The 15,725-nt window shown below is 37.9% G+C and overlaps 1 protein-coding gene across 3 annotated transcripts in view; it reads left to right on the top strand.

The window, feature by feature from the left end:
- The first annotated feature begins 779 nt into the window (after positions 1-779).
- LOC133630853 (zinc finger protein 521-like) overlaps positions 780-15,725 on the top strand; it is a 289,433-nt gene continuing 274,487 nt past the window's right edge. For 2 of the 3 annotated variants that reach the window (XM_062022664.1, XM_062022661.1), the window contains exons 1-2: positions 780-998; positions 2,261-2,368. The gene's annotated coding sequence lies outside the window, so the exon portion shown is untranslated. The remainder of the gene's footprint in view (positions 999-2,260; positions 2,369-15,725) is intronic. The other variant, XM_062022663.1, reaches the window with a different exon arrangement.

Here is a 15,725-nt window from a genome sequence, read left to right as displayed (position 1 = left end):
GTATAATACTGTATAGCCACTCTTCATCTGATTGTCTAGTTAGCTAACATATATTAAATCCCCCCGCCCCCCCCCTACACAATCTGGACTGTGGTCCTAACTTTTACCCCTGTTGGCTTTTACAATCTTTATCTTCATCATTTATTTCAACTTTATGTTATTCAAGTGTGACATTTTTAAATTTAATGAATTTCATTGACAAGCAATTCTATTATGGTCATACTCTTGTTTGCTAGCGGCTACGATTTCAGTACTATTGAAGATCTTTGCTCCTTCTAAAACTCTGTGGTAATATTATTTTCGAAAAAAATACAACCAATAGTACGTTAATGTTAAATCTTACTTGTGAAAAGTAATCCCCTGATTCCTATTTTAAACAGTCCACTCATTTGAGCCAGAAAACGCCCGCATTTTAGTTTTCTACCTGTCAACTGATCAATTTAGGCTGCTCGTCGGCTCCTCATCACCACTTTAAGATGGCGGCCGAATTTCTCGCGTCACAGCAGCCAATGCTGCGTCTACTTATAAGATGTCTATGATAGTATCAATGCTGTCACGCCAAATTTCTTCCCCTTACAAAAACATCCCACCCCCCCATTTACTTCCGGGGCTGCGTCCAATAAAATCACAAAGTTGCCGGGGGTCCTTAACCGGCACGCGAAATTTGGTGTGACAATGCCTGTCCTCATATCTAATGTGTGTCACATGTATTACCTTCCCCACTTTGTGTTCCTCTCTTTCACTTCCTGGTTCATGCTCCTTTGAACCCAGCAGCCATTTTGCTCAAACTCTCTGCTACTAATAATTGCTCCCAGGGACAAAATACAAAGACAATGTTTCTCATTACACACTGTACCTCTCACAATGAGGATTGTAGACGGATAACATTTGAATGTTGGACTTTTAAGAGGCTCGAAAACTTGTTAAACCAAAGAGAAAGTGCTGGAAAAGAAACAGTGGGAGAAGAGATGTATGTGCTCAAGAGGATGAATTATACTGTAAGTTTAAAATGTTTTTTATTACTAATTTTAAAAAAAAACCCTGGCCTTTGTTTTTAAAGAAACATGATACATTATATCAGGGAAGTGTGGTCAGGTTAGGCAGGAGAGACAGAGCCTTACTTGTCTTGATAGAAAACAAAAACAAAAAATTAAATAAATATTTGTCCATTAAACTGTTATACAATTTTAGCATTTACTTGAGTAAAAATCACACAATTTGCAAACAAACTGATCACGAGGCTTCAGCATGTGTTGCCGTTTCATCTCTTTACTTGTGTGTGTGTTACAATAATCAAACTAAATGAATATTTTTTTTAATTAAACTGTCAAAAAAGTTCAAATGGAAATGAAAGTACAGCTACATCACTTTAGTCCAAATATTTGCGCTTAAGAAACTTCTCTATGGCTTTAGCGCCAGACTTCTTCTGTTTGTTTGAGATTGTCATTACTGCCACAAGTGGTGTAAAAGTGTATTACAACTGAGGCCCATAAGGACCAAGTGCCCCTGGCTGCAGATCGAGGAGGGGCTAAACGTTTAACCCATGGGTTCACCCCCGCTGCAGTCAGGGGTTACTCGATCGAGGAGGGGCTTAAATTTTCCCTAAATGTGGGCTGGTCTAAACGTTTTATTGTACATTATAAACTAATGTATGGATTGACAAACAAGTCCATCATTAAAATATTCATGCAAGTAACAGCCAATCAGCATTCAACCGTCAAACTCAGTGCAGTGTAGTGCAGTCCGGGGTGAACTGCAGCATGGAGGAGAAAGTGATTGTTGCCGTTTGCGACATGGGTTAAACGTTTAGCCCCTCCTCGATCTGCGGGCTGCGGCCAGGGGTTACTCATAAGGACCGCAGCTGAGAAATAGCTGAAGGGCCCTATGGTTAAGAAACACTGCTGTAGAATCGCCAGCATGTTTAAAGGAGCCATAGGTAATAATTTCACGTCAAGTCATCATTAAATGGCCGTGATATGTCAAAAGGCATTAATAAATCATGTTCTTTTACAATACCTCTATAACTGATAGCAGTAGTTCAGCCGGGATATGCTCATTTAAAAATTTGATTTACATCCTGAATTATTGTTATTGTTTTCATTTCGATGCCCTGCCCACCACCGTTTGACCAATTAGAAAGTCTGTGAGTGTGTCACATCCAGGTTGCCAGTTACCCACCGCCCTCTTCGTCTAGCTACTGGTAAAGTTACTAAATATGTCAGACCTTAGTAAATCTAAAAGGTGTCGTTATGATTCTCAGGAACAAAACAAGGATTTGTATTGAGGATGCCTTTGAAAGATGGAGATGATTGAAGGCGGAGAAGATTTTTTCATCTGTCGCCAAACTTGCTAATTTCCTCCTTGATAGGTAAGTAAGGCATTTACGTTTTCTTATTACTTGTAATGAATGGAAATGGACATTTCGTATGTAAACTATATTGTCCAATACAGTCTATGATCTTGTCTAACAAAGCTGGTATGTTCGTGCAACTAATGCTTAGTGTGATGGCGCTTCGCTCCTAGTGTAATGCTTAGCATGCTATCGATATTTAGGCTGACGGGGGAAATATATGCCCATTAGCCTGTATGTCGATGTGTATTCCAACTTACAGGGCAAAATATTTTTTCGACAAATAAAACCTATGTGGATATGGATTGTGTCAGTGCCTATTTCGTTCTCAATATGCTGATACGCTGAGGAAATGGGTTCCAGCATTAGCACGGCTATCATCATGGCAATGTGAAACGTATGGAGACAACCAAATCACATGATAAAATAATTCCTCATTTGTGTTTGCATATTGTGGACTACTTGTACCAAGTTATATGGCAATCTGAAATGTTTGGAACAGTAGCCTATAGGCGTACCTTGGTAAAATTTTGACTGTGATTGCAGTACCATTTCTGGCCACATTATTTTATATGGCACCTTTAATGTTTCAATGTAAGTGTCACATCATTATTGTTGATCATCACACTCTAAAATAGAAAAACGAGAAGCTGGAGGCTCAGGTCCTCCAACGCTTAAGTTGTACTCTGACTCACCACACTTGGGAAAGTGGGGGGCGATTGTGAGCAAACCGACACATAATTACACAATATTTAACTAGCGAAAACTAACGTTTTTTTCCTCTCAAAACTATTTATTTTAAACAAAAAATGGCATTTGTAAATAACAAAGCCAGCATTTGTTTTTTTATTGAGGCGCACAAACATTGTTTTACTGCTTTCAATGGAATGGAATTGAATGTGTGTAAAACAAGGAAACTAGGTATCGTCACCTTTTTATGTTAGCAATGGTGTGCGGCACCTTGTCTTTTTAATGTTCATATGGATTATTCATCTAAGCTTTGCAATGAATGTAGGACCGGTTGTACTGTTGGCATTACTATCACAAACCACCTGATGTATGCTGATGTTTTAGTCATCTTCTGAAGGTGGGCTCTCCGTATGGATTAGACTTTGACATTAAAGACAATGCAAAAAAAGAGTAATATCTAGATTGCCAGGAGTGCAGAGGATACGACATTAACTTTCCCTGACTTCATAATGTCAGGCAACATCCTCAATGTCTTTGATAAAATCAAACACTTGGGACACTACATATCTGCTCACCTACCAGATGATAGAGACATTTACAGGCAGCGGTCTATGCTGTTTTCCATGTGCTCAGTACATTTTGTGCGACCATGTATACTGCCCACCTGTGGCAGAAACAGAAAAAAGCAGTATGGTATGTATCAACTCCAGGTGGCATACAATGATGGCATTAGGAGGCTGGATTAGTGGTGCTGTCAGATGTTTGTCAAGGCTGCAGTGCCACCCTCCTACTTGTACATGTAGAAGGGGTGCAGCGATTCGTCGATATTGTCGGCAGATATAGACAATAAAATTTGTCCTCGACAAATTAATTTGTCGACAATAGGCGTTTTTTCCGGACGGTAGCGGGTCGACGCGGCCGCTCGCAACAACATGGCAGGTGAAAACATGCAAAGTGTGCCAACATTACACCTTCATCTTGTCAAAGACATAAACACTTTTGTCATTTTGCAAAGCGTACCTCGTTATTTATGTCAGCACATTTAAAGCAGAGAGCATTTGAAGGAGCCTCAGTTATTTGCAACTGTGTTACTTGATGTCCATCCTGTCATTTTAATGTGTAATGTGAATGTCATTCTGTGTAACTTTGCTGCCCCTTGGCCAGGACTCCCTTGAAAAAGAGGTTTTTAATCACAATGGGATTTTTTTCCTGGTTAAATAAAGGTTAAATAAAAAAGACGGAGGCAGGATGTCTTAAATCTAGAACAGGGGTGTCGAACACAGTTACACTGAGGGCCACATCGCAGTTACATATGCCCTAAGAGGGCTGCTTGTAACCGTATATAATTTAGGAATTTAAATATATAAGAATTCACCTCATGATATTATAAAATTAATTGCTATGCATTTTGATTATTATTTTTGTATTACATACACTGTAAAAAAAAATAAAAATTAAAAATCGATTTTTCAGTAAAAAAACAAAAAACTGCCAACATCACCGTAAAATTTACGATGGTTTTTACTGCATATTACTGTAAATGGAAAAACGGTAGTATAGCTTTTTTTTTTTTACTGTAAAATCCTGGAAACTGAGCTGCCAGTTCTTTTTTTACTATATAATCTATTGTCATTTCTACAGTGTACAATTTGATGAATAACTTGCTTTGATATAACTCAAGCAGATATTTATTTAGTTCAATTTTTAAAAAGTTTGAAATCAATGATAGTATTATATACTCATTAATATACTCAATAATGTACTCAATAGCACGCGATACATGTATTTCTGTCTGTCACAATGAAAAGATTGCATTTAGTAAATGATAAAATGTGAAAAATAGATTTAACTATCATTTTAGCCAAAGTACGCCAGCTAAACTTTGTCTAAATCAATTCATATACTGTATATATATATATATATATATATATATATATATATATATATATATATATATATATATATATATATATATATATATATACATATATATGGCTGGGCGATATGGCCTTTTTTTAATATCTCGATATTATTAGGCCATGTCACGATACACGATATATATCTCGATATTTTGCCTTAGCCTTGAATGAACACTTGATGCATATAATCACACCAGTATGATGAATTTATGTGTCTACATTAAAACATTCTTGTTCATACTGCATTAATATATGCTAATTTTAAACTTTCATGCAGAGAGGGAAATCACAACTAAGTCAATTGACCAAAACAGTATTTATTAAACAGTTATTAAGCAGTGCCACTAACATTCATGTAATTTCAAAACAGAAAATGCAAGATTGTCAGAGACATTTTAAAACAAGCTATGCATGCACTTTTGTGCATGATGTCACTAAGATGACATATCAAAACAACACTAAATTAAAGTGCACTTTTTGTACAGAACGCCACTACAATAGTTTAAAACAAATAAAGTGCACTTTTGTGCATGATGTCACACAAGATATTTCAATAACTGTCAAATAAAAATAAACTGCATAATAGTAAATCAAATAGTGTATGTCCTTCGCTATGTGGTAGGTTCCTGCGGACGTTATCTCCTTCTGTTGTTGACTATTTGTTTCATACGGTGTTGATCTGGAAATGTTTGCCTCAGCATTTTGTTGGTGTGGCACTGAACGGAGATGTTGATATGCAGAGTTTCAAACACTCTTCATTCTCTAGTGGGTGAGTTTTCAAATGATGCTACATTTTTGCAGTAATGCTACTTTTTGTAGCAACGCTTTTGCCCCACACTTGCCAAATTACGGTTGTCTGTTCGACATATTCCCGCTTGAAGCCAAACCACCGCCAGACGATGGACCCCATGCTATTTTTCTTGGGAATTAATTCTTCCTTCATTTGTTACCAGATTCGCACCTTCTTTCTCTCATATTACCACTCGCACCACTGCTAACGTTACCCATGCCGCTACCTCTCTGCTACGCGAGGGCGTATACGTATGTGACGTATGTAAGAAGGTGCGCTTGTTTTAACTCTCTGTGAGAAGGAGAGACAACAAAGAGTGAGAAACGCCTATAGCAGGGGTGTCCAAAGTGCGGCCCGGGGGCCATTTGCGGCCCGCAGCTAATTGTTTACCGGCCCGCCACACATTCTGGAAATGCTATTGCAAACATTTTCAAATAATTTAAAAAAGTGGAATGAGGTGAAATGTCACGAGAGAAAGTTGCAATGTTGATACAAAGCTGCCATAAAGGCTGTTTTTTTTCTTTTGTCTTTATTTTTCTTTTTTTGCTATTGCTCCCCAAAAACAATAGTTTTTCAAAAATGAATGTTATAATGAATTATTGGCCTATCCAAGGCTCCAATTACCGGGTACTTAAAATATTTCACTTTAAAAAAATTTTGTGGAAAATATTGCATATGGTTGCGGTATAAAAACAACGTTTTCTTTGACAAAAGAGCATAAAACAACCAAAATAATAGTTCAAACGTAAACTCGACAGATATATCTGAGGTTGATCTCGTAACTTAAGTCCATCCATCCATCCATCTTGTTCCGCTTATCCGAGGTCGGGTCGCAGGGGCAGCAGCCTAAGCAGGGAAGCCCAGATTTTCCTCTCCCCAGCCACTTCGTCCAGCTCCTCCCGGGGGATCCCGAGGCGTTCCCAGGCCAGCCGGGAGACATAGTCTTCCCAACGTGTCCTGGGTCTTCCCCGTGGCCTCCTACCGGTTGGACGTGCCCTAAACACCTCCCGAGGGAGGCGTTCGGGTGGCATCCTGACCAGATGCCCGAACCACCTCATCTGGCTCCTCTCGATGTGGAGGAGCAGCGGCTTTACTTTGAGCTCCCCCCGGATGGCAGAGCTTCTCACCCTATCTCTAAGGGAGAGCCCCGCCACCCGGCGGAGGAAACTCATTTCGGCCGCCTGTACCTGTGATCTTGTCCTTTCGGTCATGACCCAAAGCTCATGACCATAGGTGAGGATGGGAACGTAGATCGACCGGTAAATTGAGAACTTTGCCTTCCGGCTCAGCTCCTTCTTCACCACAACGGACCGATACAGCGTCCGCATTACTGAAGACGCCGCACCGATCCGCCTGTCGATCTCACGATCCACTTTTCCCTCACTCGTGAACAAGACTCCTAGGTACTTGAACTCCTCCACTTGGGGCAACTTAAGTGTTGAAAGTAAAACAAATAATAATAAAAATGTATCACTTTATGAGTGGGGGACCTTTTAGATCCCAAAGATATTTAGTGGGATTTTATTTATCTTTTCACTGTGACTGATTACTCAGAAATAATAATACATTTAAATCAGTGGTGTCCTGCATTATTGATCTTTTGAGGAATCCAATTACTTCACATGAATTACCGGTACACATCAAACATTGCTTTCTGAATGTTTTGGGCTGTGGGGGAAATACTGCATATTTCAGTTTTACTATGAAAAACAACGTTGTCTTTGACAGAAAAGGCATACAACCTTTTTTTTATTTTATTTTATTTTTTTTTACTTTATATCAACCTGAAGTTGATATAGAGATTTACTGTAGGCGTTACATTAGAAATTAAAATAATAATTTTACTTATTCTTAACATGTTAATGACGGAGACTTATGGTCCCCGGGAGCCCTAAATGTAAAAACAAAACAAAAAATCCATATATTTTGTTATGGTTTGAAAATGAAAAACTTCAAAGCGGACCCCTCATGCTTTAATTTTTCCGTGTGCGGCCCTCAGTGGAAAAAGTTTAGACACCCCTGGCCTATAGTGTAATGCCCGCAGCTAAAAGCAACTGCGTGAGAACGTATACTCGAATATCACGATATAGTCATTTTCTATATCGCACAGAGACAAACCCGCAATATGTATGTATGTATGTATATATATATATATATATATATATATATATATATATATATATATATATATATATATATATATATATATATATATATATATATACACTACCGTTCAAAAGTTTGGGGTCACCCAAACAATTTTGTGGAATAGCCTTCATTTCTAAGAACAAGAATAGACTGTCGAGTTTCAGATGAAAGTTGTCTTTTTCTGCCCATTTTGAGCGTTTAATTGACCCCACAAATGTGATGCTCCAGAAACTCAATCTGCTCAAAGGAAGGTCAGTTGTGTAGCTTCTGTAACGAGCTAAACTGTTTTCAGATGTGTGAACATGATTGCACAAGGGTTTTCTAATCATCAATTAGCCTTCTGAGCCAATGAGCAAACACATTGTACCATTAGAACACTTGAGTGATAGTTGCTGGAAATGGGCCTCTATACACCTATGTAGATATTGCACCAAAAACCAGACATTTGCAGCTAGAATAGTCATTTACCACATTAGCAATGTATAGAGTGTATTTCTTTAAAGTTAAGACTGGTTTAACGTTATCTTCATTGAAAAGTACAGTGCTTTTCCTTCAAAAATAAGGACATTTCAATGTGACCCCAAACTTTTGAACGGTAGTGTGTATATATATATATATATATATATATATATATATATATATATATATATATATATATATATATATATATATATATATATATTTATTTATTTTCATGACTATTTACATTGTAAATTGTCACTGAAGGCATCAAAACTATGAATGAACACATGTGGAGTTATGTACTTAACAAAAAAAAGGTGAAATAACTGAAAACATCTTTTATATTCAACTTTCTTTAAAATAGCCACCCTTTGCTCTGATTACTGCTTTGCACACTCTTGGCATTCTCTCGATGAGCTTCAAGCACACCTGTGAAGTGAAAACCATTTCAGGTGACTACGTCTTGAAGCTCATCATAGTTCATTCATAGTTTTGATGCCTTCAGTGACAATGTACAATGTAAATAGAGAAACGCATTGAATGAGAAGGTGTGTCCAAACTTTTTGGCATGTACTGCACATATATAGGTAAATATAGATATAGATATACATATTCTTATAATGGAGTATTATTATTATAAATCAATTTAAAGTCGGGATGAATAAGAATCACGATTCGAATGTGAATCGATTTTTAATGCTCTCCTATTAAATGTTGCATATTTTTGGAATTTTTATTTCAAATTGAATTACTGTTATTCTCGCATTTATTAAGAAATCTTTTTGGTAATATTTTTGGGATTGTTTGTAGTATATTTTGATGTATTTTGGGGGGAATTAGAGCTTTGGAATTTAGACAGTGCTAGAGATAGGGTGAGAAGTTCAGTCACCCGAGAGAGATTCGGAGTAGAGCCGCTGCTCCTTCACTTGGAAAGGAGCCAGCTTAGGTGGTTCGGGCATCTCGTGCGGATGCCTCACGAGCGTCTCCCTAGGGAGGTCCTCGTTGCACGTCCCACTGGGAGGAGACCCCGTGGCAGGCCAAGGACCAGATGGGGGGATTACATCTCCTCTCTGGCCTGGGAACGCTTCGGGATTCCCCAGGAGGAAGTTGCTAATGTTGCTCTGGAGAGGGAAGTCTGGGGGTCTCTGCTGGAGCTGTTGTCCCTGCGACCCGATTCCGGATAAGCGGTTGAAGATGGATGGATGGTGTAATGTGGAGGGGCCTTTATTTCAAAGTGTTACTTTATAAACAAAAGTACTGGGTCACCTAGCTATAAAAGAAAGTACATTAGTGAGAGTTTATTTACACAAAGTGTAAATTTGCAGTTTTTAAAACCTTTTTAAAGTCTTTTATCACTCCAACATTGACATACAAACTAGTTTACTGAGTTTCTGTTATGTTAGATTTTTTTTCCCCTTCCATATTTACACGGCTATTCCAGAGGGACAAGCTATGTCAGACAGTTCTTGGAGCAATGTTCACCCACAAGAGGCTGCGTTCGCAAAGAAAAGACGTTGCTGTTCAGGGAGTACTGTAACGTAGAGTCAAGTCGAGCCTTTTCCCAGCTACTTTGTCACTAATGAAAGTGTAGCAAAGAGCCCTGGAGGAGCCAATAGCAGCACTGTTTGTGTTTTGGAAAGCATTGTTGGGGGGGTACGAGGTGTAGGTAAAACTTTGGGAAAGACGTCGTTCCTGACAGCAGGGGTGCAGGCTCTTTGAGGGGCAAAGTGTTGTTCGGATTTGAAGTTTTAAGTCGGCTGAGACCTCCTGACAGATTCCCAGCGCCTACAAATAGACCTTTCATATGTGTGTGTTTACCAAGTTTACTGTAGTTTGGGAGGCCTTTGAATGGAGCAAAGCGCGTCACGTCAATCCCTGTCATGCTTGGTCTCATTGATCTTTTTGGTTTTGAGGCAGCATGAGGGTGTGGGGGAGGGGGAGCAGAAGAAGGGTGCAAGATTAAATAATACATGAAAAAAGATGAGGATGTAAAATGAAAGCCTTGTAGGTCTATGTAGGTCATAGGTCCCTCTTGTCAGGTTTGAATACGAGTTACACCAAGATGCACAATTACGGGGGACAGCGCACTATGAGGCCTCATGGTGGACTTAAATACCCTATAGAACAGGGGTCTCAAACACGCAGCCCGCGGGCCAATTGCGGCCCGCGAGACGTTCTTTTGCGGCCCCCGCCTTAATATGAAAGTTTAATGTTAGTGCGGCCCGCGAGTTTTAAATGAATGGCGCTTGACAGCGTTGTGTGCGGAGCTAAAGGAATCTACCAATCAAGGTGTGGTATAAGGCTCTCACAATATCGAGGGTGTGACGTGATGGCACTGCCTTTAATGTCCTCTAGAAACTGTCACCGCATCATCTATTTCTCCATACTAACAGCGTACCGCCCCAGACTCATGTTGTATGAGGCTTCCGCAGGCACACGCAAGTTGTTGCAAGAAGTTCTTGAGGACCAGCCATACATGTCACACTGAGGGTGGTCATATTTTATTTTATTTATTTTTAACACTGTTACAAATATGCGCCACACTGTGAACCCACACCAAACAAGAATGACAAACACATTTCAGGAGAACATCCGCACCTAAACACAACATAAACACAACAGAACAAATACCCAGAATCCTTTGCAGCCCTAACTCTTCCGGGCTATATTATACACCCCCGCTACCCCCAACCCTAACACGTTAGTGGTGATGTTAGCCCGTTCGGGGCTAATTGTGCTACCGTAACTGTAAACTCCACGGCGAGCACCTCCCCCCCTCTCTGGCTCCAGACATTTTTGATGCAATATTTCTTTGTTGAGCACAGGGGCACCCCGACGTGTCTTATTTCATTTCATTTCATTTTTATTTATCTTCTTCATTGATGTGCATCTTTGATCGATAGATAATTATACCTCAATTATTCAATTATACATTTACACACCAATGCCTGAGAAGGAGCAGGATGAAGAAAAATCTTATATTTTTCTGCCCCCTTCAACATAATACGTAGTCTTACTTAATGATATCATATAAACCAACAATTACATTCAAATATAACAAAAACAAACAAAAAAACACACACAAAAACACAAGAAGTGCAAAACTTCATGATGTACAAACCGAACAAAAAAAACAAAAGCAGTAATATACACCTCACGGGATGATACAAAACAAATACAAAACCAGGCAAAAAATAAGTAAAATAATAAATATAAAGCAAAATGTAAACACTTATGGCTGGCCATATGATCTTATTGTTCTGTCTTTATATATTTTTTCAATTGGAATATATGTTTACAATCTTTTATCTCATTGTAAAGAGAATTCCATAGTTTAACCCCCGTCACTGATATACACATTCGATTTAAAGTTGTCCTTGAATACTGATGTTGGAAATGACCTTTTCTTCTATGCTCTTCGTTCTCAGAAGTGATGACAAACATTTTTTGTAAATTTGATGGTAATGTTTTACTTTTAGCCTTAAACATGACACATAATGTCTGTAACTTTACTAGCTCCTGTAATTTCAATAAACCCAAATTAATAAATAATATGTTTGTGTGTTCTAAGTAATCTACTTTATGAATAATCCTTATAGCTTTTTTCTGTAGTTGATACAGAGAAAGTTGTGGTGCACAATGAATACAATTGGAAACGTCGTTATACAACTTGACATGCTGAGGAGTATGCAAAATACCAGGGAGATGAGAGAGTGAACCGGGTTGCAAATTTTAAAACCAGCCTACTGAGGCAACAAGAATTCGTCAAGAAAGCAAGCGAAAAGAGCGATGCAGCAGTCAAAGCTAGCAACATGGTGAGTAAGATGGTTGCTAGGGCGGGAAAGCCATTCAAAGAAGGTGAATTCATTAAAAAGTGCATGTTAGATTTTTTTTAAGAAATCTTTTCTTGCGGCCCAGCCTCACCCAGTTTCTGCATCCAGTGGCCCCCAGGTAAATTGAGTTTGAGACCCCTGCTATAGAATGAAGTCAGCATCATTATGTACTCACATCATTAATTTTTACAGTTATAATCAACTTTTATGGTGTCTTGCTTTCACAAAGTTAGATTGCACCACACTGTTGAGGCTATCAATGGTTCTTGCTCATTTCCATCAACCACAACCGCAGACTATTCATGGTTGCCTTGCTGCAAAATACGAAACGAGCCAACAGTTGAATGGCTGGAATTGTTAGTTGGGGGAAAACTGACAGAAATTATGTAAATAAGGAACCAGGAAATTTCTGATCAGGGATTTTTGCTGCTGATTCTGTTCATCCATGAGTGTGACCGTTTGATACCAATACCGACACCAGTCACATGTATGAACTGTAAATGTTTTTTGTTTACTTACGGTAAGTGCTATTGACAGTTTAACAATATCAACAACATTTTTAGTCTAATTCCCCATTCTCTCTTATTACATACAATAGTTTGAACAAAGCAAAGTCAGTAGTACTCAATAGGGTTGTCCCGATACCAATATTTTGGTACCGGTACCAAAATGTATTTCGATACTTTTCAAATCTTTTCTAAATAAAGGGCACCACAAAAAATGGTATTATTGGCTTTATTTTGAGAAAAGAATCTTACGGTACATTAAACATATGTTTTTAATTGCAATCTAAGTACAGTTTTGGCCTTAAATAAAATAGTAAACATACAAGACAACTTGTCTCTTAGTAGTAAGTAAGCAAACAAAGACTCCTAATTAGTCTGCTGACGTATGCAGTGACCTATTGTGTCATTTCTCATTCTATTATTTTGTCAACATTATAAAGGACATGCTGTAAAAATTGATTATTGTTCTACTTGTTCATTTCCTGTTAATATCTGCTTATTTTCTGTTTCAACATGTTCTATCTACACTTCTGTTAAAATGTAATAATCACTTATTCTTCTGTTGTTTGGATCTTTACATTAGTTTTGGATGATACCACAAATATAGGTATCGATCTGATACCAAGTCGTTACAGGGTCATACATCGGTCATATTAAAAGTCCTCATGTGTCCAGGGACGTATTTCCTGAGTTTATTGATATAATATGAATAATTAAAAAAAGATTTTGTGACGATAAAAAACATTGATATAATCATAGTAGTATTGGTTAATACGCTTTTGTACTTGGTATCATTACAGCGGATATCAGGTGTAGAGCCACCCATGACGTTTGTTTACATTGTGATGCCGGTGAGCTATTGTATCCTCCTACGGCGTGTAGTGAAGCATGTTTAGCTATTCCTCGTCTTGCAGGGATGATACCTGTAAGAAACGTACTTTATTTGTCGCCATGGAGGCAAGGATTAGTGATTTAGAAGTAGCTAAAACACTGCAGACTGAGGACGGACATTGTTTGTTTTAAAGCACCTTTTCCTGAAAGCGTTTCAGTCTTATAACTTCACCTTTATCGTAAGTTTTTAAACCAAAAAATATGGCGAACCGGTACTTTTCAAACAGAGTATAGTACCGTTTTTGATTAATTAGTACCGTGATACTATACCAGTACCGGTATACCGTACAACCCTAGTACTCAATAACTAAACATAAGCAAAATCTATTGCAAATTGAATACATTTTGCCCTCAAAGTCCTCCTGTGTCCAAGGAATTATTCGCTAAATTTGTAAACATTGCCGAAAACAAACAAAACATATTTGAAGAAAATACAAATATTAAATAAATAATGATAAATGGGATAGCGCTTTTCTACCTTCAAGGTACTCAAAGCTGTTTGACAGTATTTCCACATTCACCCATTCACACACACATTCACACACTGATGGCGGGAGCTGCCATGCAAGGCGCTAACCAGCAGCCATCAGGAGCAAGGGTGCAGTGTCTTGCCCAAGGACACAACGGACGTGACTAGGATGGTAGAAGGTGGGGGTTGAACCCCAGTAACCAGCAACCCTCCGATTGCTGGCACGGCCACTCTGCCAACTTCGCCACGTGAATATCGATTCATACACTGATATTACCCATGATGTCGACACCACCAATTTATGGATCGATCCACCTTCCTCTTGTGTGACAATGCTAGCACGTCAACAATTAACAGTTTGTATATTATCCTCTCCCCATAACTTTTATTCATCTACATGTTTGTTTTAAGAGTAATATCTGCTTACTATCTGCTCTGGCATGGTTCCAGTCACTCTTCTTAAACTTTAAGATGTCCTTATTTCTTCTGTTGTTTAAAGTTAGCTTTGCAGCTAGCTAGCTTAGCTACTAGCATGCCTTCTCCTTCTTGTGATCAATGTGTTTTGTCCAAAAACTTGATAATGATACTGAAGAAACTAAGAAATGCTGTTTATTAGCTGTAACGGAGGTGATTATTATCAATGTAGGGGAGCGTCTCCACACTGTATGGAGATACACAATTAGCTTTTAGCTAGTCAACCGGGGGGCTAAAAATAAATACAGTGTCGGCCAGAGCGGATCAGCGTTTAAAAGACATTAATCGGCATGTACTTTTCATGAAAACAGCTGATACTCATCAGTGGCTGATCGATCGGGACATTCCTAATCACAACATATCATAGTAGTCCTCAGTTGTCTTGAAAATATGCTCCCTAGTGGGAGAATACTAGAAATATATTTTAGATATATTTGAAATTAGTAAGTGTACAGCTGTTATACTAAGTGTCACTTCTGTAGTAATCCCCTTTAAGATTATATGTATACTTGTCCTTAGCATAAATTATTTTTAACAATGAAAGTATTTTTTTATTCCTCATTTTGAGTATTTTCCGTGCAGTAAGTAACGCACTTGTACTTTGTTGTGGCTGAATAAAGTTTATTTTGCACATTTTTGTGAGCCATGTTGGTACAATGCCTTTTTCAGTATTTTTGTTTGTATTTTTTCATTACTTTTTTTCAGCAAATTTTTATATTACAGAGGGAAAATCACAACAATTTGTTGCAACTTTCACTTTCATCCCTATTTTTTGCAACAGACACCTAAAAAAAAACCCTACACTTTGCATTGCAATTTTTGGAAAGAACTTCTGCAGATTCAGGCAAAAAAAAAGCCCTTCGAGATTCTGAAGGTACTGGTATATTTTTGTCAATGTTCAAAAGCGTTTAATTTATAATGAAAAGAAAGCATATTTTTTTAAAGATTTGTCGAAATCATGTGCTTTTTGGGATTAGGACTGCAAAAAGACTTAAAACTCGGATTGGAAATTAATAAAATCACTACTGGATGAGGGCACTAGAAATAATACCTTCAGTCAGAAATGTGTAAAAAGAATGAAAAAAGCTATAAGTATATTCAAAATAAATAAAGTAATATGTAAACAAAAATGTACAAACGTAAAATTAAACAACAAAAAATATTAACAATACATATAAAAATAAGATTGTTTA

This window comes from Entelurus aequoreus, linkage group LG16 (assembly GCF_033978785.1).
Source record: "Entelurus aequoreus isolate RoL-2023_Sb linkage group LG16, RoL_Eaeq_v1.1, whole genome shotgun sequence".
In the NCBI taxonomy this organism is placed as follows: domain Eukaryota; kingdom Metazoa; phylum Chordata; class Actinopteri; order Syngnathiformes; family Syngnathidae; genus Entelurus; species Entelurus aequoreus.
The sequence above is the reverse complement of the archived record's forward strand: the minus strand, read 5'-3'. Positions and strand labels throughout refer to the sequence as shown.